General features: G+C 43.0%; 1 long non-coding RNA gene across 1 annotated transcript in view; it reads left to right on the forward strand.

Annotated features, from left to right (window-relative positions):
• The window catches only part of LOC140712873 (uncharacterized), a 138248-nt gene extending 122493 nt beyond the window's left edge, over nt 1–15755 (forward strand). The window contains exon 3 of the long non-coding RNA XR_012094683.1: nt 15189–15755. This is a non-coding gene — a long non-coding RNA (uncharacterized lncRNA). The remainder of the gene's footprint in view (nt 1–15188) is intronic.
• Nucleotides 15756–21420: the final 5665 nt, after the last annotated feature.

Raw genomic sequence — 21420 nt, forward strand, 5'->3', positions numbered from 1 at the left:
TTGGGGACTGCTGCCCTAGACACGTCACACACCCTTGATAACTGTTAGTGAAATGGATGAATGAATGTAGTTGACTAAAATGCATCAACTGTTGTTCAGTTGATGTTGTTGTTCAGGAAGCCAGAACATTCTACATGAATGTCAGAAAATAATAAATTAAGAATTTCACAATAAACAAATTGCAAAATAAAATAGCAAATTAAGAACAGACATGAGCTGCCGCCTCCCTCTTCCCACATTTACCCCAGGACAATGAGAATGGTCTCCATTCTCAATTTTCCTCTCTTCCCTTTCAACAAACTAACCTCCTGGCTTTTTGATGGCAAGTTGAAGGGATTTTTAAGATAGAATTAATCTTGCAGTTGTAATGAATCAGAAATTGGGGGAAAACATCAGATTTCAGCAGGAGCAGAATTCTCTCACTGTTTAAAAAGCACTTGTCCCTTAGGCTTGGAGAGATTAGAAGCTAATAATTTATACTGAAATCCAGCAAAGCCCTTCACAGAGTCCTATTGCTTGTCCCTGTCTTTTGAATGACAAGTAGGAAAATAGAGACTGATTTGAAAACCTAAGGCTATTTAACTAAAGCAGCAATAATTCTTCCATTAGAAACTAAGAAATGAGAAGGTAGAAATGGCCCAGACACCACAACAAAATAGATGTTGCTGGTGGAAGGCCATGCCTTTTTCCAAATGAAACTCTCACCAGCCCTTCAAGTTTGAGTTAGCTTTTTAACCCTCTGGACCTCAAATTGGCAAAAATATTTTTCCATGCTAGTTAAAATGCCCTCAAGCTATAGTCATTAGATTTGCTGGACAGTGGCATCATTCTGATGTTATCGGCTCTGTCTTCCTGTTTTCATGAATAATGTATAAGAAGCAGCTATTAGAAATGGATTCTTCCATGGCTGACAGTATCGCCACCAGACAAGGCCCTGGATTCTCAGTCATTTCATCTGTAGCTCTAACAGATCTCCCTCCTTTCCCTCTCAATGCTTTCTGCCTGCCTGTCATGGATGGAGACTCTTCCAAAGACTTCTTATCCCTGCTTCTCCCTCAATATTAGGAAACTGGCAGTGGCGGGGGTGGGGGGTGGTGGTGTGGGAGGCAAGAGGAGGTGCCTATTTCCTTCCTGCCTTTTAACTGTTGCTCAGTGTCAGAGGAGGAGCGCTGGGGCTCCTGATGGAACCGAGTTCATCGACTTGCCTCCTGGCCCTGCCAGCCTTACTCTGGAGCCAAATGCCTGCCAAAAGATGGTTTTCCTTGGGCACAGGAAAGAGCTAGAGGGGAAGCTGTGCTGAGCCTCCTCTACCTGCTCTTTTTTTTTTCTGTATCTTTCTATGTTTGCATCTATCATACCTTTACAAAGAAAACAAAGATCTTTCAGTCCCCTGCCTTCACTCATTCATTAATTTAACATATTTTTCATTGTTTGTGAGGCTTCGGGTGATAGAGGTGGGCAGTAACCGAGGATTATTGAGATAAATATAAAATGTTTTACAAAGAAGCTCAGCAATGTTGACAATGTCTAATAGGGGGAAGTAGCTGAGTTAGGGAAGTCAGTACGGGGATATGAAAATTGAGCTAAAGAGCTGAAAGACAAGGAACCTGAAGTCGGTGAATGGGATCCAGGCAGCAGGAACAACATGTGCGAAGTCTCTGCAGCAGGAGTGGGTATGGCCTACGTTAGAGACACTGGAAGAAGACCGGGCCAGAGCAGTTTGCTAACAGGATTCAGGGCTTCTTCAACACCTTTGACACTTGCCCACGTTTTCCTTCCTGTTACTGCCCCTCCCGTAGAGTCCAAGAGCTATTGTCTCAGCTCTCCTCCCAGCTCCCTGATGGGTCCTACCCTCCCCGGCTCCTTTACTATTGCCTTTCAACTATTGCTGCTAATGATATGAACAGGAGACAGGGAAATACTGGGTAGAAAAGGATGGTTCCTGGGCAAAGGCCCTGCCCTCAAGCCTGGAGACTCGCAGCTCTAAGTGGGAGCAGGCATTTCTGTTTTCACGTCCCAAAAGTTACCTTTTGGCCTGCCAGGTCCACCTTTCCTATACCCATGTAAACCCTGAACCCCAGGTTCCAGAAGCATATGAGCAGAGGAGGAAATGAGGAGATGAGGGGACAAGCAGACAAACAGCAGAACAGCATGGCAGAGAAACAGAGAAGAGAAGGAGCATCTGAATGCCAATAGGGGTGGTCAGAAAGGAGTTTGGCCGCTGGACAGCCAAAACTCCAGAGGAAGGCTATCTTCCCACTCCATCCCCCTTCCAGCTCCCCATCCATCCCACTGAGCGCCACCTCCACCACTCAATAAAACCCCGCATTCATCCTTCAAGTCCGTGTGTGACTTGATTCTTCCAGGACTGGGCAAGAGCTCTGGATGGATACAGAAAACTGGCACACAGGCCCACTGCCCTTGTGGAAAGGCAGAGGGCCCATTGAGCTGGTAAATACATAAGCCATCTGTGGATGGCAAGGCTGAAAGAGCACAGTGTAACACGCACCCACTTGGGCTTTGGGAGTCGCAGACACCCACCCCTAGATGCTGCCGTGGGGTGGGAACCCGAAAGAACTCACTCTAGCTCCTGCACCTGCTCCTCTGCATGCTCCCACTTCCCTCAGGGGTTCGAGCAGCAGCAGCGACCAAACAGGCGACCTCTGTGGCATGTCCTGGAAAGGGGATCAGGGAACTCTCCCGTTTAACTTTCCTCTGTCTCTGTGTCCTGGTGTCAAACACAGAGCCTGCCACCGCGGGCGCCTATAGTCCCAGCTACTCGGGAGGCTGAGGTAGGAGAATGGTGTGAACCCGGGAGGCGGAGCTTGCAGTGAGCGGAGATAGCGCCACTGCACTATAGCCTGGGCGACAGAGCGAAACTCTGTGTCAGGAAAAAAAAAAAAGAAGAAGAAGAAAGAAAAGAAAAGCACAATGCATGCAATGAGCCTCTATTGTCCCGGGTCCCAGTTGAAAACTTGAAAACATTCTGACCACTCAGTATGAGAATGGTTAAATAAACAATGATACACACACATGTTGGAGTGTCATATGGTCATTAAAGGTGATGTTTCTTCAGACTAATGATCTTGGAAATGTCTCTTGATGGAACATTAATTTTCAAGACAGAATACAAAATTCATCATAAAGCATGATCTAAATTGTATTTGGAAAACTGTATATGCAAATAAAAAGGCTAGAAGCAAATTCAGCAAAATATTAACAGGCTATCTATTAGTGCTACTATTGCTGGTTTTTATCTCCCTTTTATACTACTCCATTTCTCCCAAAATGTGCTAACTTAATAAATAATTTAAGCGAGTTGATTTAATTGAACTAAAATTCAAGCACTTATTAAACGCAAGGCATCACTAGCAATTTAATGATGGGCAGAACATAAACGTGGTCTCTGTCCTGAAAAATTGTTTTTATAGTTTTTATAAAAAATGTTACTTTAAAAAGCAAGATAGGCCAAACATGGTGGCTTATGCCTATAAGCCCAGTACAGTACTTTGGGAAGTCAAGGCAGGAGGATCGTTTGAGCCCAGGAGTTTGAGACCAGCCTGGGCAATATAATGGGACCCCATCTCTACAAAAAATTTAAAAATTAGCTGATTGTGGTGGTGCACACCTGTAATTCCACCTACAGGAGCCTGAGGAAGAAGGCTCGCTTAAGCCCAGAAGGTCAAGGATGTAATGAGTCATGATCGCGCCACTGCACTCTAGCCTGGGTGACAGAGCAAGACTCTGTCTCAAAAAAAAAAAAAAAAAAAAAAAATTCATCATGACAACTAGAAAACAAATTCTCTCCAGGGTAAGTGTTATCCAGCAGCATCTTGAAGTGTCACCCACCAAGGGTGCCAAGGACTGAACCTTGGTGAATGTCCATTTGTCGTTTCTGCCCAAAGCGAGATGCTTGGAACAAGGACTCTTTCCTGGCAGTGAAAAACTCCCCGCTCCATCACCCTAGAGTGGAAAGCCCTGTGTACCACTTACTTCATAAAATTCAGTCCCCACCTCCCTGCGTGCTTACAGTCACTTCATTTCTAGCCCTCCTGAGGGTACATTTCCAAGGAGTCTCTCCTGGGAATCAGCCCTCAACGATTCTAGATGGAAATGCCACGTCCCCACGCGTCTGAAACTTGGCTCCACTACTTGCTGGTTTCTAACTGTACCCAAAGCAGGAGCTTGTGATTAAACCACAGACAAAGCATCAGCCTGAGCAAGCAAGAAAACAGCAGGAGTCCAAGGACTCCTGTGAGCTAAGAGTCTGATTGTTTTCATGCAAATTGTTTTTAGTAGTAGGGAGATAACAGGCAAATGAAATATGGGAGATAGGCAGAGATTTTTCTAAACCAGTGATGAGGGCGGGGGAGTTCTTTCATAAAATCCCAGTGCGTCCGTCTGTAACAGTTAAGCTATGAAGTTCCCATATTTCTTATCAAGTGGTAGAAAATTTGTCTCTCTCAGGGCTCCTCCTGCTCCTCCTCTCCCAGCCCAGCATAATCAACGTCTCTTTCCCCTTCTCTGACGTTCCATCTTAGCCTTGACTGAAGAGTCGTTTTCAGAATGGCAGTGCTTTCCAATGATGAAAAGCATATTATCAGAGGATGATTTTAAGTGGTAGACAAAACGAGCAATATTTATTCTACTAGCTGTCTATTTATTTTAATGCACTTAGAGAAAACTCCGTCTAGCACATGAAACCTATGATTTTATTATAGGCTATGTCAGCCTAAGTTTTTAAAAGGAAATTAATATAGAGCCGATAAAGAGAAAAGCATTCAGTAAATCATGATACACATGGTAGGCAAACGTAGGAAGAAACTGTGATGTGGGGCCTACGTGCATGATATTTGGAAAATACGAGTAGGAATTCTGCAACAAATCCAACTCAGCTCCTGGGGAAGGGCCACAAAAATCAGATGGTTCGTTGCGGTAACTCAGATGTAGACATTTCCATTTAATTCTGGATCATAAATAAGTCTTTACAGTTCTGAATCCTGGAACCTCCTGAAGTCTAAGATCTGAGTCTTCAAGCTGATAGACTTGGCCTTCAGTAGGGAGAGGTGTTTTGTTCTTAAAATTGGGAAATTTCACATAAAAATGCAGGTTTCTTGTTCTCTTTAAAAATTAAAGATCTGGAAAACCGGGTCTACATCTCTGAGTGGCAATAATCAGGTGATCATAGGACACAGGAGTGGCTATTCTCTGATACTAGATACTACCCCTGCACTTCTGTGCCTGGGGCTGCCTCAGAGACAAAGGCTAGAAAGGGAGTTCCTCCTTCTCTAAGATTTCTCTGCTCTTTCTCTAAGATTTCTCTGCCCCTTCTCCACCTTCTCTTTCTTCTCTCTTCCCTCGCAATCCCTCCTCACCCATACACGTACACACACACTCATAAACACGTACATAACTCCAAGAGATGAATACAACTTCTGTCTTCCCTCACTAATTCCCATGGTTTATGTGCCTCAATGCTGGCCCAAATTCACTGGTAATTCCCAGGTTGATTATTTATTGCCTTTAGCTATTTGATGGGCGGAAGATCATATGAAACCACCTAATACGTTATTTTTGTGTAGGATGTGAGATAGGGGTAAAGATTCCATTTTCTCCCTAATTAGTAGATCATAAAGAATAGTAGAGTAGAGAGACAACAGACACATGAATTGGAGCCAGAGTGTTTGAATTTGAATCCTGGTTTTCTCATTTCCTGGCTATGTGAGCATGGGCAAGTCATTTGACTTCTCTGTACCATAATTTCCTCATCTGTAAAACCAGGATGACAGTATCTATTGAATAGGATTGTTGTAAAGATTAAATGAGTGAACATATATAAAGTGCTTAGACTACAGCCTGGTATACAATAAGGGTTATACAAAGGTGTAACAGTCTTCTATGAACTACCACTGGAATAAACTTTAACTCTGCACCTTGAAATTATTACATCAGTTGTATTCCTTTACCCAGCACTATTTATTTAAGGCAGATAAGTGCCAGGCACTGCATAGGGCACTAGAAATATAAAAAATAAGAAAATGTCCTTGCTCTTCAAAGAGCTTCCTATCCCTAATGTATTTCGAATTTGAAGTTAAGAAAACAACATACGATCATGTTTAAATAAGGATAAGATTAAACTAAGCAAAAATCATATGACGATTGTTTAAATTAATATGAGTCTTAAGGAGAACAAAGAATTAGAATCATTTCAGATTCAGTCCACCAAAAAATCAATCTCCCAAAAAGTCGGGACAAGATGAGATTTTGAAAGATACCCTTAGGGCCGGGCACAGTGGCTCACACCTGTAATCCTAGCACTTTGGGAGACTGAAGCAGGTGTATCACTTGAGGCCAGGAGTTGGAGACCAGCCTCGCCAATATGGCGAAAACCTGTCTTTACTAAAAATACAAACATTTACCAGGTGTGGGAGCACGTGCCTGTAGTTCCAGCTACTCCAGAGGCTGAGACAGGAGAATCACTTAAACCTGTGAGGTGGAGGTTGCAGTAAGCCAAGATTGCACCACTGCACTCCAGCCTGGGTGACAGAGCGAGACTCCATATCAAAAAAAAAAAAAAAAAAAAAAAACCACAAAGAAAAGAAAAGAGAAAGATACCCTTTAGTAAGAAGCAAAGTCTTGAACTTTGGACCAGAAGAATGAGGGCCAGAGGAAATTGATGGAGGTTTTCAGAAGAGCACCAAGGGTCTGTGAGTTACACACACACGCACACACACACACACATCATGTTTGAGGGAACACAGGCTAGTAATGGGAACTAGGAGAATCAATTCAGCATTCAGAACAGGCAGAATCTGTTCAGTTCTCTTTGTGATTTTAAGTCTCTTGAATTCACTCTACCTAAGTATTCCTATTACAACAGAGGCATACTATACTTTTGTAATCTATTTTTAAGTACTTTCACAAAATCAGGATGATACTATGCATCTGCCTGGTGGTCAGTTAACACACTATCAGGAATTCACATTCAAGGAGGTCAGCGAGGTCAGCTAGCATTATATCAGAGAGGGCCAACTCCAGAGGCAGTACTTCTCAATCAACAACTGATGATTTCTTAATTAGCACTCATGACTTTCTGGCCATTGGCTTAGGGAATTTTTAATTGCATGATGCCTGCTAAGGGACACAGACCCGTGCCTCAGAAGGTTTGTGATCTTTTATACAGGTGGATCAGAGCACAGCAAAGGACAGAGAGCTGGAACTTCATCAGACCTACAAAACTGTTTGATGCCTGTGTGACTAAAGAATTTATCTCTAGGCTGGGTACTATGGCTTACACCTGTAATCCCAGCACCTTGGCAGGCCAAGGCAGGAAGGTCACCTGAACCCAGGAGTTCGACCAGCCTAGACAAGATGGTGAGCCCTCGTCTCTATAAAAAATAAATAAATAAATTAGCCAGGTGTGCTGGTAGCGCACGCCCGTAGTCCCAGCTACTCAATAGACTGAGATGGGAGGATCGCTTGAGCCCAGAAGGTCAAGGCTGCAGTGAGCCATGATTGTACCACTGCACTTCAAGCTGGGCAACAGAGCAAGACCCTGCCTCTAAAAAAGTAAACTATATAAATAAAATTTTTAAAAAAGAATTTATGTTTACAACTAGAAGCGTGGCAGAATTTGGCTTGAACTTTACCTTTTGTTCAATGACGATGTGAGGTTTAGGGGAAAAGATAACCCTCATCCCTCACGTTCTCTACTGGCCACTGTTACCCTCCAAAAAGAACCTACATGTAGTGCATGACCAAAGTGGCCCAGGTCAATTCCCAAGAAGGGGTGGGACTCCAGCCTCCAGGGCCCTGTCCACCTCTGGCTTTCAATTCTTTAGTGATTCTCTTCTCACCCAGCCCTAATGGGCAGGACCTGCAAGACCCACAGATGTGACAGTAGCTGGCAGAGGTTGGCTAGCATCCTTAGAGAACTGGTATGTGAAGGGAAGCTCTCAATGGTCTTAATTTGGTTTTGAAATATTTTCCATTTGACCCTGGCTATTCCCAAGATCCAGAGAAGGTCCGGGGAAGGTCCTCACCAACCTAAGTGCCACCACAAAGTCGTGTCCAGGGCTCCCATAGTCCAGCTTTACACAGAGAGGGACTCCCATCACTGTCTCTTGGTTCACCTCCTGCCGAATCAGAGAGAGGGACTAGGGCTGGGAGCAGTTGCAGGCCGTGAAGAAGAGTGAAACAGCCTAGCTGGCCCAGCCTCCAGGTGCACTGGCATTACAACACTGAGAACAGACTGAAATCTGGATACATCGTGGGAAAAAATCAGCCTGTCCACCCCTAATAAGGCCTGGAGCAGTGCTGCCCAAAAGACCTTTCTAGCACCGGCAACCATGGTAGCCACTAGTCACACGCAGCCAGTGAGCATTCCAAATGTGACTGGTAGGAAGCAGGAGAGGAATTTCACATTGCATTTCATTTTAATTTATTTACATTAAATAGCTACATGAGACTAACGGTTACTGTAGTGGACAGCACAGGCCTAGAGCCTGGCTGTTCTCCCTATTCTCTCAGGACCTTCTCTTAATTCTCAAATAGTCTGATCTACGGCCAGCCCCCTTTTTTTCTTTCTTCGTCTTTCTTTCCTTCTTTTCCCTCCCTCCTTCCCTTCCTCCCTTCTTTCCTCCCTTCCTTCCTCCCTTCCTTCCTTCTTCCCTCCCTTCCTTCCTCCCTTCCTTCCTTCCTCCCTTCCTTCCTTCTTCCCTTCCTTCCTGGTCTCATTCTGTCAACCAGGCTGGGTTACAGTGGCACGATCATAGTTCACTGCAGCCTCAGCCTGCTGGGCTCAGGTGCTCTTCCCACCTCAGCCACCTGAGTAGCTAGGACTATAAGTGCATGCCACCATGCCAAGCTAATATTTTTAAGGGGGTGTTAAATCATTACTTATTTATTTTACTTTTTTTAATTTTAAAATTTTAATTGTTGTGGGTACATAATAGGTGTATATATTTCTAGGGTACATGAGATGTTTTGATACAGGGCATGCAATGGGAAATAAGCACATCATGAGAATAGGGTATCCATCCCCTCAAGCATTTATTCTTTGAATTACAAACAATCCAACTTGCACTCTTTATGGTGGTTTTTTGGGTTTTTTTTTTTTCCTTTTTGAGACAGGGTCTCACTATGGCACCCAGACTGGAATGCAGTGGTATGATCACAGCTCATTGCAGCCTCGACCTCCCAGGCTCAAGTGATCCTCCCAGCTCAGCCTCCCAAGTAGCTGGTACCACAGGAGTGCACTATCATGCCCAGCTAATTTTTTAATGATTTGTGGAGATCTCACTATGTTGCCCAGGCTGGTCTCAAACTCCTAGGCTCAAGTGAGCTGCCCACCTTCGACATCCCAAAGTGATGAGATTACAGGCAGGAGCCACCACACCTGGCCTCCAATATATTGTTTTGACCTTAGATCCCTGACTCCCTCTGCTTTCTTCAACTCCGTGGAATATTCTGGCTTGGGTGGTTCAAAAGAAAGAAACCAATGCTTCCCAAATGTCTCCCCATTAGGGATGGATAAGGTGTCAAGCCACCAGAAAACAGGGTCTTTAATGGCACATGGGACTCATAGAATGCACATGCCCCATTTGGAACTAATACATTCAATGGTGCTATTCAAAGTAATCAATAATGCACTATACTCTGCTTGTATATGTATATGGAGACAGCATCAGAATGTACCCTGCATGTAAAGTGACCAGAACAAGAATGAGGCTTCTCATTTTAAAACTTAGAAAACCAAAGTCGGCTTAGCTAAGAGAATCACATTGCAGATAATGATAGAGCTGGGACCAGCATCAGGTGTTCTGACTCCTAACTTCTCCCGAAATATTTGAGTCAGCCCTGATTAGAGAGGAAACATGACAGAAGAAGAGAGCAGACCGTAATCACCCCCAACAGACTGGCCATGTCTCCAACGAGGCTCTTTTCTTTCGGGCCTGCAGAGAGTCATTTTGGACACAGTGCACAGCATATTATATCCTAGCATTGTGGAAGCTGGAATGTGTTAGGGAATTTAAGCAGTATCTGTCTTCCAGAGCTCTAATGGGCCATCCTGATCCTTCTTGCGTTCTAACTGTATTTGTAGGGATCTTATCAACGAATCTCCTTCTCATAGGATCTCTGCTCTTTGCACAATTCAGAAGTACCTTCTTATTTAATACAATATACAACACCATGGTATTACTCTAATAGATGCTATTTCTAAACTGAACAAGCCAAGCTTTTTTTTTCCCCCCTTATGCTTCAGTTAAATTTGTTTTCATATTATTTTTCTGGATCCTCCGATTAAGCCCATGTCAGACTCTTTTTATTTTATTACTTTTCTGGATCCTCTGATTTTTTATTTTATTTTTCTGGACCCTCCAATTATTTATTATTTTTCTGGATCCTCCGATTTTTAATTAATTATTTATTATTTTTCTGGCTCCTCCTATTATTTTTTAATTTATTATTTATTTATTATTTTTCTGGATCCTCCGATTAAGCACATGTCAGACTAAGGGTTCCAAATTTTGGCTGTATATCTAAATTCATGGCACTTTATTTTAATTTAATTTACTTAATTAATTTTGAGACAAGGTCTTACTCTGTCACCCAGCCTGGAGTGCAGTGACACAGTGGCACAAAACTCCAGCCTGGAGTGCAGTGGCTCACTGCAACTTCCACCTCCTGGGTTCAAGCAATCCTCCCACCTCAGCCTCCTGAGTAGCTGGGACTACAGGCGTGGACTCCCATGCCCACCTTTTTTTTTTTTTTTTTTTCTTTTTTTCTTTGGTGGAGACAGGGTTTCATCATCTTGCCCAGGCTGGTGTCAAAATCCTGGGCTCAAGTGATCCTTCTGCCTCGGCCTCCCAAAGTGCTGGGATCATAGCTGTGAGCCACCATGCGCAGCCCTCATGGCACTTTAAAGAAAGTACACATTCCAGGCCAGGCGCGGTGGCTCACACCTATAATCCCAGCACTTCGGGAGGCCCAGGCAGGTGCTCACTTGAGGTCAGGAGTTCGAGACCAGCCTGGCCAACGTCGTGAAGCCCCGTCTCTACTAAAAATACAAAAATTAGCCAGGTGTGGTGGCAGGCACCTGTAATCCTAGCTACTTGGGAGGCTGAGGCAGGAGAATTGCTTGAACCTGGGAGGCAGAGGTTGCAATGAATCGAGATCACACCACTGCACTCCAGCCTGGGCAACAAGAGTGAGACTCCGTCTCAAAAAAAAAAAAAAAAGAAAGAAGAACGAAAGAAAAATACACATTCCAGGTTCTATCCCTTGAGCTGGGATTGAGCCTGGGCATCCACATTTTTCAAAGTTCCCCCACATGATTTCAGTGTTAAGAACTGAGACTCATGGAATGTTGGACCAAAGAACCAAGAGACCCACATTCTGGTTCCTGACTTTTCTACACACTAGCCTCTCTGAGGCTGTTTCCCATTCTGTGAAATGGAGGGATAGGAGCCCTGTCCTACTTTTGTGAGTTTAAAGCATGAGAACTTGTGTGAAAGAATTTTGACAAGGAACTAGTGTATTTATGGTGGGAGGGATCTGCTGACCGGCAGTCAGACACCACTTGCAAACAGGCCTGGGATCTGGTCACTTGGTGACATTTCCACTGGGTTCTCATGGTCTGCTTGCCTCCATCACACTATGCTAAAAATGGGTAGAGAGTGGGTGGAGCTCGGAATACTTTAACTCCAGTGTAATGGTGTGGGCAGCTTCCACTTAGTTAGGTAATTCTGGACAAATGGAAGCTTGTCTGCATGCAGCTATATTTATTTCCAAAATAACTGGTGAGATTCCCCCACGAATTTCAGAACATTCATTTCTGTTTTACCTGTTTTGAGACCTTTAGACCATGAGATTAGAAAGCCCCAGGCATGATCAGGAGGCAGAAGTACACAGGTCATCTATTCCCAACCTCAGAGCTAATGCTCAGGGTAAATCCACAGCCATTTGATGTAGGGACATTTTAATTTGGGAAATCAAATGCAGGAAAGATATTACCTTACCGTTAATTTCAAGCATCGTGCACACACCGTTAAATGCCCCAAACCCGGCTACTATTGAAACTTAACCACATACAAATTCCATATTTACCCAAATGCTCCAACATGCTGAGTCCTTTCTTTTGAAACGTCCTGGTTTAACTGATCTGGCAAACAGATCCTTCATTTCTGTTCATTCTATTTTGTTCATTCAATGTATCACAAGTTGACCATAGCATGACGAGAAATGCATTAAGGATCATGATTTTGCAAAGCATTAATAAGGATCCTGGGACAAGGAAGATAAGCTTGTGATGGCCTTGACACAACTATTTCAAACTTCTCCATTTCAAACTGACTTCTGCACAAGGGCACCACATCTAAAGGACCATCATTGATAGTAAACAGTTAGTTTGTATATTTATTATGACAGTTTTCTGGCAGATGATAATCATGTGTCTTATTCTAATAAATCAGCCCATGACAACATTTTCCAACAAAAGTAAGCCAAGTGTCTTGAAGAAGGGGTGGGAGTGCGCCTTTTGTCATTCACACACAGGCGCAGTTTGGGCTGCATGCAGCCCAGTTCTGGTTCCTGTCCACTGATCTCTTCCCTGGTCATCCCTGATCTAGGGACAAGTCTTCCATCAAGGAGGGGCTGAGTGAGCTGCAGCCAGGCTTGCCCTCTCCGCCCTCTCCAGGGCAGGCTCCCTGTGGCCTGCCAGCCACAGCATAAAAGTGGAAGTAGCAGTCTGGCTTGTTACTGGTCAGTTTGAGGTGAGGAGTTTTTTTTTTCGGAGATGGAGTCTCACTCTGTCGCCCAGGCTGAAGTGCAGTGGCGCAATCTCGGCTCACTGCATCCTCCACCTCCCAGGTTCAAGCGATTCTCATGCCTCAGCCTCAGGAGTAGCTGGGATTACAGACACCCACCACCACACCTGGCTAATTTTTGTGTTTTTAGTAGAGATGGGATTTCACCATGTTGGCCAGGCTTGTCTGGAACTTCTGACCTCAAGTGATCCACCCACCTTGGCCTCCCAAAGTGCTGGGATTACAGTCATGGGCCACCACACCTGACAGGAGCATTCTTTTTTCTACATTACACTTCGAGAACAAAAAACTTCCCCTCCCCTGTCTCTCTGTCTTCCTTCCCTGAGTTCTGTTTGTGTTGTCCCTACTCATCCCAGCACATCCACTGTGGAGCTGGAGCTCTTGCTTCATTTTTTCCTTTTCTGCACTTCAGGTCTTAACTTTAAAAACATCTGGGCTATTCCTATACCTGGCCCTGGGTGTCTGAACCTGTTCGGGGAGGTTAGGGTACTGTTGATTGCCCCAAACTCTGAGGTTTGGGCATGTACTTCCTGCCACCCCAGAAGTTTCAAAAAAAAAAAAAAATGTTTCTTAGTAAAAGGGCAGTGAATTCTCAAATTCTCTATTTTCCCTTCCTCCACTTTCATATCCCAGCTACTCTCAGGGTAACTTTACCCTCCTTCCTCACCCCTGTCTCTGTCAGCCTGATGAAACTCAGGAACTGTACAGTGATGTAGGGGTGACTGAACAAGCTCTGGAGATGCGACACACAAACTTTAGGATCCTGGAGGAAGCTACCAGAGGATCCAGTGTTAAATTACAAAGTTTGGAGCAGGGTCTCTTTTCTAAGTGCTGGTGTGTTTTCAAAAGGCAAGTATGTTATAGACCAAGAAGATGCCATGCTGCCTGGAAGTGACCTTGGGTATAATGGGAACCCTGATACATTCATTTATTCTAGTTGTTTACAACAGGTATACTTTTGTGCATTCATTTTTTACAAAAGGTACAGTTTCCTTTCATTCACTAAGCATTTGGTATGTACTGGGCAATTTGCTAGGAGTTGAGAATAATCCGTAAGCACAACCAGCCTTTGTAGAGTGAACAGGCTAGTGGTGGAGACATTCACTAGCTAGATAAGCAATTGCTATGCAATTACACAGTGCTAAGTGTTCTAAAGAGAAACACAGTGTGGAAAGAGGGAATAATATAGGGGACGCGACTTTCGACTGTGAGTGAGAGAAAGCATGTCTGAGCTGGGCTTTTAAGCTGAGACCTGCAGGATGAGAGGGAGCCCGCCACGGGAGCCGGCCTGCGGAAGGTTGCGCCAGGCAGCAGCAACAGTCATACAAAGATTAAGACTTGAAAACTCTAGAACATAAGTTTCGACCCTTCTCCTTTTTCCCAGCTCCTAAGGTTTCGCTTCATCCTGGCTCCTTTGTTATTTCCACTAGTAAAGTACGAGAAGCACTCAGCACCACGCCTGGCATAACTAACACTTCCCATGTGCCAGGTGGTACTGGAAGTGTGCTGTGTGCATTAACTCATTTAATCCTCGTAACCACCCAAGGATGGAGGATCTATTCATGTCCCTATTTAACAGATGAAGAAACTGCACGAGTCACTATGTAATAATGGTCACGATTATCATTGGAATTAGTAATTTCATCAGTAATAGCATAGTGAACATTTTCAGGCTTCTGGCAGACTTAAGTTTGTTTTATTTCTCACCTTTTCACTGCTCATTGAGAGTCTCTTTACTAGACTTCTTCTGTGTAATTTGCAAATTTTAAAAGCTTGTTTCTTTTAAAAAATCCATTATTCATGTTATTGGTGGAAAACTTTTTTAACACTGCTGGTCAGGCTTTATAGAAAATCACTTTCTGTATCCCCCCTCATCAGCAATGCTTCTCTGAATTCCCTTCAATTCAGCAAAGGCTTATTGAGAACCTACTAATTGCCTGGCATGACCCTGGAGACGCCAGCTCCAAAAATTCAAAATCAAAGAAAAAACCACACGAATAGCTGTAATAGAATAGGATATAGGCTCTGCTTGTCTTATAATCAAAATACAAATGCAAGTGATTGGGAAAAAATATGATCTAGAGTCAAGTAGACAGCTACCCAGAAGGTTTTCTTAGCCTTACTTTTTTGTTGTTGTTGTTGTTGTTTAAATAATAAGTATGTAACTGGTCAAAAGTCTTTTCAATGTGAAGACGGAATAGTTCAATATTTTAGAATGTGTTGCCCTCATAAATTTGGTCTGATAATTGTTTTGTTTTGTTTTCTCCAAATCCCCCAGTTTTTTTTACCAATGACCTACTGTTTAGATGTAGATTTTTCTACTGTCAAATGAATTTTACCTTTTTTTCTTTTAATTTACAGGTATGAAAGCTAATCTTTGAAGACACACTTAATCAGTGAAATGGTGATTGTTGAAAGAGAATTGTTGCCTGATGCGCTAATTTCTAAGTTGAAAGGGAACGTCATTTTTGCAACAATAAAATAGTGATCTGTCCTTCCACGCGGTGTTAAGACACTTCCCACAACTTCTCCACCCTTCTCATTTAGGTAAGTACTAAAATAAACAGGAAAGGGGAACTGTACCGCTTACCCCTATGCAACTGGCCCAGTGAATTGATTTCAACTTTGCATTTGTGAGAAAAAAAAAGATGACTTCCTTATTTGTATTTTAGTGAGCACAAAATTCCCCTTCCAGAGAGGCCTGTCTTTATCCCTCAGCCATTTTCAAACAGCACTGTCATGCAAACAGCAAACAGCTTCTCTAGGCAGAGAGTTTGCATTTCCTCTTCCTGAACCGTTTCCTATATCCGAACTGCCCACATCTTATGGGGCAAGAACATCACAAGAGGATATAAAGGATCCAGCAAGCTACTAACTCAGCAGAAAACACAGTAACTCCAGTCTTAGAGAAGCACACGCTAAGGAGAGTTCACGGCAATGAATTCAATAAAGGTCTTTTCCAACCAGCAGCCTGATAAGACCTTTTCTCTCTTCTTGTTGTTGAACCTATCTATCTAAGAACACACTTTTTTAAAGGTGCATGATATAAATTGTGATTTAATTGCTTGAATAAGTGGGACATGACCTCCTAGAGCTGTGTGCATCAATGTCAGGAAAACATGTGGGGGCCCTAGTTCTCAACATGGTTGCCATGTGGTAGAGAGACCTCATAACAGCAGTTTCTAACCTGGTCTGTGAACTTGGATGGCAAAATAAAATGACATCTTTATTTTCTCCTACCTTCAACTGAAATTTAACAATCCCTGCAATTACAAATGTAGGCAACAAACTAGAATAGTATTGGTAGCACATGTGATTTTTGTCACCAAGAGAAATCACAGATCGTTTCAAATTGCGTGACAATTGTTGCAGCTATCTTGATTTATACTTATTATTACTTTAGATAATGATTAAATATTAGAGGTGTCACTAGTTTTTGTTATTTAAACCGTTATTAAATAACGCTTTACCATGCCATATTTTAAAAATTATTTTGTAGCTGTATTTCAATATAGTTGATGGCTTTTGTAATTCTATGTATTATATTTTTATGCATTTTAAATGTCCATTGATGGCTTTTGTAATTCTATGTATTATATTTTTATGCATTTTAAACGTCCATAGATTTCGCCACGCTGTCAAAGGGGTTCATGCCCTCCGCCGCCATGTTAAGTATGCCTTAGGAGACTCTCAGTATTGACCCACTGCAAGCACAGTTTCCATGCAGTGAAGGGCCTCGAAAATGATCCATTTAGTGCATTTCACTGTGCCTTTCACACGGTTGTAGTTACCTCTTTTCTAATAACACATCTTATCAAAAACCTCAAATGCAGTACAATTGTAAAATATGGGATCATTTGATCTTCAAATCGCTGGTTAAAACTGCATCGGCTTTCAGCTATTCAAGAGCTAACTATCTAAGCTGTGAATTATCAAGGTCCCCTTTTCTCCTTGGTTTCCTCTTTGGCTGTTTACCATGTGATTCTTTTACTACTGGGTCACAGGTGCACTGACAGATAGGCAGGGCTCCCCGAGGAAATGACATTCAAATCTGACAATTTTCCTACATCACTAAGAAGTTGTGGACGGGTGGTGGTTGAAAGTGTTGATTAAATTAAGGCTTGGAATTACCTGTGGATTTTAATTACCATTCTACCACTGTCCCAGTGTCCTCTGTCTCCCCACCGCCATGCTCTCCTGTGGCTCTAATGAGACACTTATCAGATGCTATTTTTGTTTGTTAGTTATCTTTGCTCTGCATACGGTCTTCCCATGGAACCTGTGTTCTCCTTCTCTTGTGTTGCCCCTGGTGCTTGGCAGACAATAGATCATCCATAAATAGGTGTGGCTGAACTGAATCACTGTCTATGGTACATATCCAGTGGTCCTTCATAGTTGAAGATGCCAGTGCTAACATGATTATTTTCTATTTTGGATTTCTTATGTCTATTTGGATTTTGTTATGCAACATCTCTTCTACAAATGCTGAACACTATGCACCAGGCATCATACTAGATATTGGAGACAAAGATGAATATAATATGAACTTCCTTCAAGGAGTTCTGAGGTCACAGGGACACTAGACAGATACATACCGCAATGGAGTGTAACAAGAGTAAGTGTAGGCATGAGGACTAGGTGTGTTGGTGACACCCAGAAAGGGTTGGTCATTTCTGGTGAATGAGAGCGAGAGTCAGAGACGATGCTGGAGTGGGAACCCAAAGCATGGGTTGGATTTAGGCAATGGCAAGAGGTACAGGGAGAATTCCAGCATCAGAGAACTGTGACTCTTTCAGGATGAAGCAATCACAAGTACTCTTTACGTACCGGACACTCATTTCTTCCCTGCTAAGAGAACCCTAGTTTTGTATCTGGAATAATCTTAAGGAAGGTAAGTTCCTCCTCCAGACTTGGGCTCATGAGCCAATCATGAGCCAATTATGGTCATTATTTTTCTCTTCACCAGACGTTGGTATCATGTGGGCATGTGACCACATTCTGGTCAATGACATCTAAGGGGAAGTCTGCTCAGGTATTTCTGTTTGGGCAAAAAAAGACAGTCTTGCTAGGAGAAAGTAGCCTTCCCCTCATTTTGAAAACAAATATAGTGTTTACAGTTGTGGCAGCTATCTTGTGACAGCAGAAGGATATTAAGAGCCTGGAGGGGTTCTTTGATAGTAACACTGAATAGCAACCGATACTAGCAACTGGGCTCTTTCTTGTGCAAGGAAAGATTAACCTCTACTTGCCTATGCTCTAAGTAATTAGGATTTTTTTCCCCTTATAGCTAAACACAAAATAACCGATGTACACAGCTTCTGAAAACTATTTTGCACAGGTCTCCCCAGTGGGTGTCAATGGGGTCATGACTAATAGCCCCTGAGTTTTTCTGACTGATTATCCCTAGCTTGCATAACTCTAGGACTCAATCTCTTCCTCCTTCAATCTCTCCAGTCATTTTGGGGAGTCCCCAGGGGAACATCTTTGAGAATGTAACTTCTTCCCTGATTCTCTCTATCCTCCCTTTGATGCAAGGAGAGTAAGAAAGCCCTTCTCTCTGACTCTGTGTTTCACTCTGTCACTAGACCCCAAGGTGAATGGGTCTAGTTCCATTCATGGAATGGGAGCCCAAGGTAAATGCCCTGAATGTCATCAACTTTTGGTCAACGTATATATTCTAGCCCTGACTACCTCTGCTCTCTATTAAGGAATGTCTGAGGAATAGGAAGCATACTAATTTCATCTACTTTCCTTTCTGTCTTTCCACAGAAGGCTAGCATCAACCTCTTCCTCTAGACAGACCAAAACAGCAACAAACATCTGCAGGCTTATCAGCCTGTGCCAACAGATGTCCCAGAGTTCAGATTAGCTGGCCCCATGCAGCTACTCTTCACCTAGCTCAGCCCAGAGCCCAGTCACATGTGCACCTGAAGGAATGGAGGACATAATATTGCAAAAAGGGTCAGGCAGGGACCTCATATATCAAGCTAAGAAATATAAGCTGTATCCTCTAAGTCAGGGCTTCCCAAGAAGTGTTCCATAGAGTGTATGGAGATACTACCCTGCCCTCTCAGCCCTTGGGACTAAAGGGGAACTGAGTTCCCCTTTAGGGAACTCTGTCTCTACTAAAAATACAAAAAATTAGCTGGGCGTGGTGGTGGGCGCCTGTAGTCCCAGCTACTCGGGAGGCTGAGGCAGGAGAATGGCATGAACCCGGGAGGCGGAGCTTGCAGTGAGCTGAGAATAGGCCACCGCACTCCCACCTGGGCGACAGAGCGCAACTCCGTCTCAAACAAAAAACAAAAACAAAAACCAAAAAAAACAAGATAAAACAAAAAAAGAGTGGGACCCAATGAAGCCATGGTATAAAACAATTGGGAAACAATGGGGAGTCATTGAAGGATTTTTAACAGGAAATAATCCCATCAGCTTTCCATTTTGGAAGACAATGAAAGCACAATGCGAAGGCTGGGTTGGAGTAGGTGGGCAATGAACCTGGGACCAGGACCACCAGTCTCACATAAAATAGCCTAGTGATGAAATGATGAGAGGGCAAGCTAAGTAGTAGGAAGGAGACAGCAGAAAGGATCTGGGAAACAAGAAATCTTATGACGAGAAATCAAGCCCATGATACAAATCAGCGGGCTTGCTGGTTGATTAAATATAGAAGGTGAGGGAAGTATCTAGGATGGCTTCCACCTTCTGATTTGAGAACCTGGATGGGCAGTGGTGTCACCCAACGAGACTAGGAACATGTGGGGAAAAGGTATGGGAGATAATTGACTTGACTTGAAGTATGTATGGAATGTCCAAGGGAAATGGCCAGTAGGCATTTAGACATATAGATCTAAAATTCAAGGCCTAAAGTTCAGAGATCAAGAGACAACTTTTGTGTAGATATTTTAGAGTCATCACTAGGTAAGTAATGATGGAAGACCATGTGCATTGATGATGCTGACCAGGGAGAATACTGCAGGAATGAGAGGGTACCAAAGACAGAAGAAGGGATTGATATCAAAAGACCAAGAGTGAGTTGAGGACTCAGGAGAGCCTCAACAGTCAGTCTCTGTCTCTCTCTCTCTCTCTCTCTCTCTCTCTATCTCTCTGTCTCTTTCTTTCACTCTCTCTCATATCTCTCTCTCTATCTCTATCTCTATCTCATCTCTGACTTCCTACAGGACTTTTCTGCTAGGCAGAGAGCAAAGTCACTGCTAGCCCCAGATTAGCCACCCCCATAAAAAACCTCTTTTCTCCCACCATCCCTATAACAACTCCTGGAAAGAACTCTGGTTGACTTTGCTAGAATCACGTGACCCATGCTTAGGCCAAACCTAAGGAGCACTTGGATTGGCCAGACCCATGTCATATGCCCCCGTATGGCTGGAAGGAGGGTACAGCCTCTTTATGAAAAGAACAGGGATGGTAAACCTTTCTGGGCAGATAAAAATAGTTATCATGGTCACCTACACATCAACATTTTAAAAGGTAGGAGGAGAAAGTGGAGCCAGTAAAGGAGACAGAAAGTTGACATGTCAGAATAGATTAACAGCTTTTCAGAGGCCAAGATCTGTGTCTTATTCTTATCTGTGTCCTTCATCCCCCACTATCTAGTACCTAGCCTTGTGCCTATAATCAATAAGTGTGTATGGAATGAATTCATAGACACTACACATGATAAGTAGTGGCGATTTGTAAAAGACATGACAAAGACCAACACCCAGAAATCTAATTTCGACAATACACAAAAGCACATTTTTTAAGTAGCTGGCCACCACTGACATAGATAATAATAAAGTCTCTAAAAAGAGCCAATCTTTTCCATTATTTGGATAAAGGCACCATATCAGTTAAAACCAAAGCAGTCACAGATGAGAATTTGATTTGGGGAGTGTCTTATGGAAATTAGATGGTGTTGTTTTAAAGAGTGTTCATTTTATTTCTCTGTTCTAGGGCTGACTGTAATTTCATGCTGCATTTGCAAGCCTGCAGGCAGACACCTTAATTACTATGGATGCCAGATAGAAAGAGGAGTGCTAATCAAACCTTTATTAATCGGTGACATACTTCCAACTTTCAGGAACAGATGCTAGGGAGGAATGAATGCTTGTAAACCACGGTACCCACCAACTCCCCTCAGGTGTGGATTTTTTTCTTCTTAAATCAAGTACCTTTTACATCCACTAGGGGGAATCCTAGCGTGCTTCAAAGTCCGCCTTTTTCTACGCTTAGTAGAACGAAATACCCATGAAAACTTGCTTGTCTATTGATGGGTGTGTCCTTTGCTCTGGAAGGGCTCCGAAATCCGGCATGTTGTCATATTCTTCCAACAGATGAGAGAATGTCATTCAAGATATATTAAAGCAAATAAATTGCTCAAATTCCCACTACATTTAGAAGAAATCCATCTTAGAGAAAATTTTCCTTGTAAACAAAAGTTTCTACTGGGAAAAAGAGGGTATTTATTTGTCAGAATCTTTACTTACTAAAAAATAGAAAACACTAAATGTGTGCCTTTGCAATTTTAAAGAGCTTAATTTTAAATACCTGTTAGGTGCTGGTGCGATCTTTATGCTCAGTGGAGTTCTTAAAGTAT

Source organism: Chlorocebus sabaeus, chromosome 11, assembly GCF_047675955.1.
Source record: "Chlorocebus sabaeus isolate Y175 chromosome 11, mChlSab1.0.hap1, whole genome shotgun sequence".
In the NCBI taxonomy this organism is placed as follows: Eukaryota; Metazoa; Chordata; class Mammalia; order Primates; family Cercopithecidae; genus Chlorocebus; species Chlorocebus sabaeus.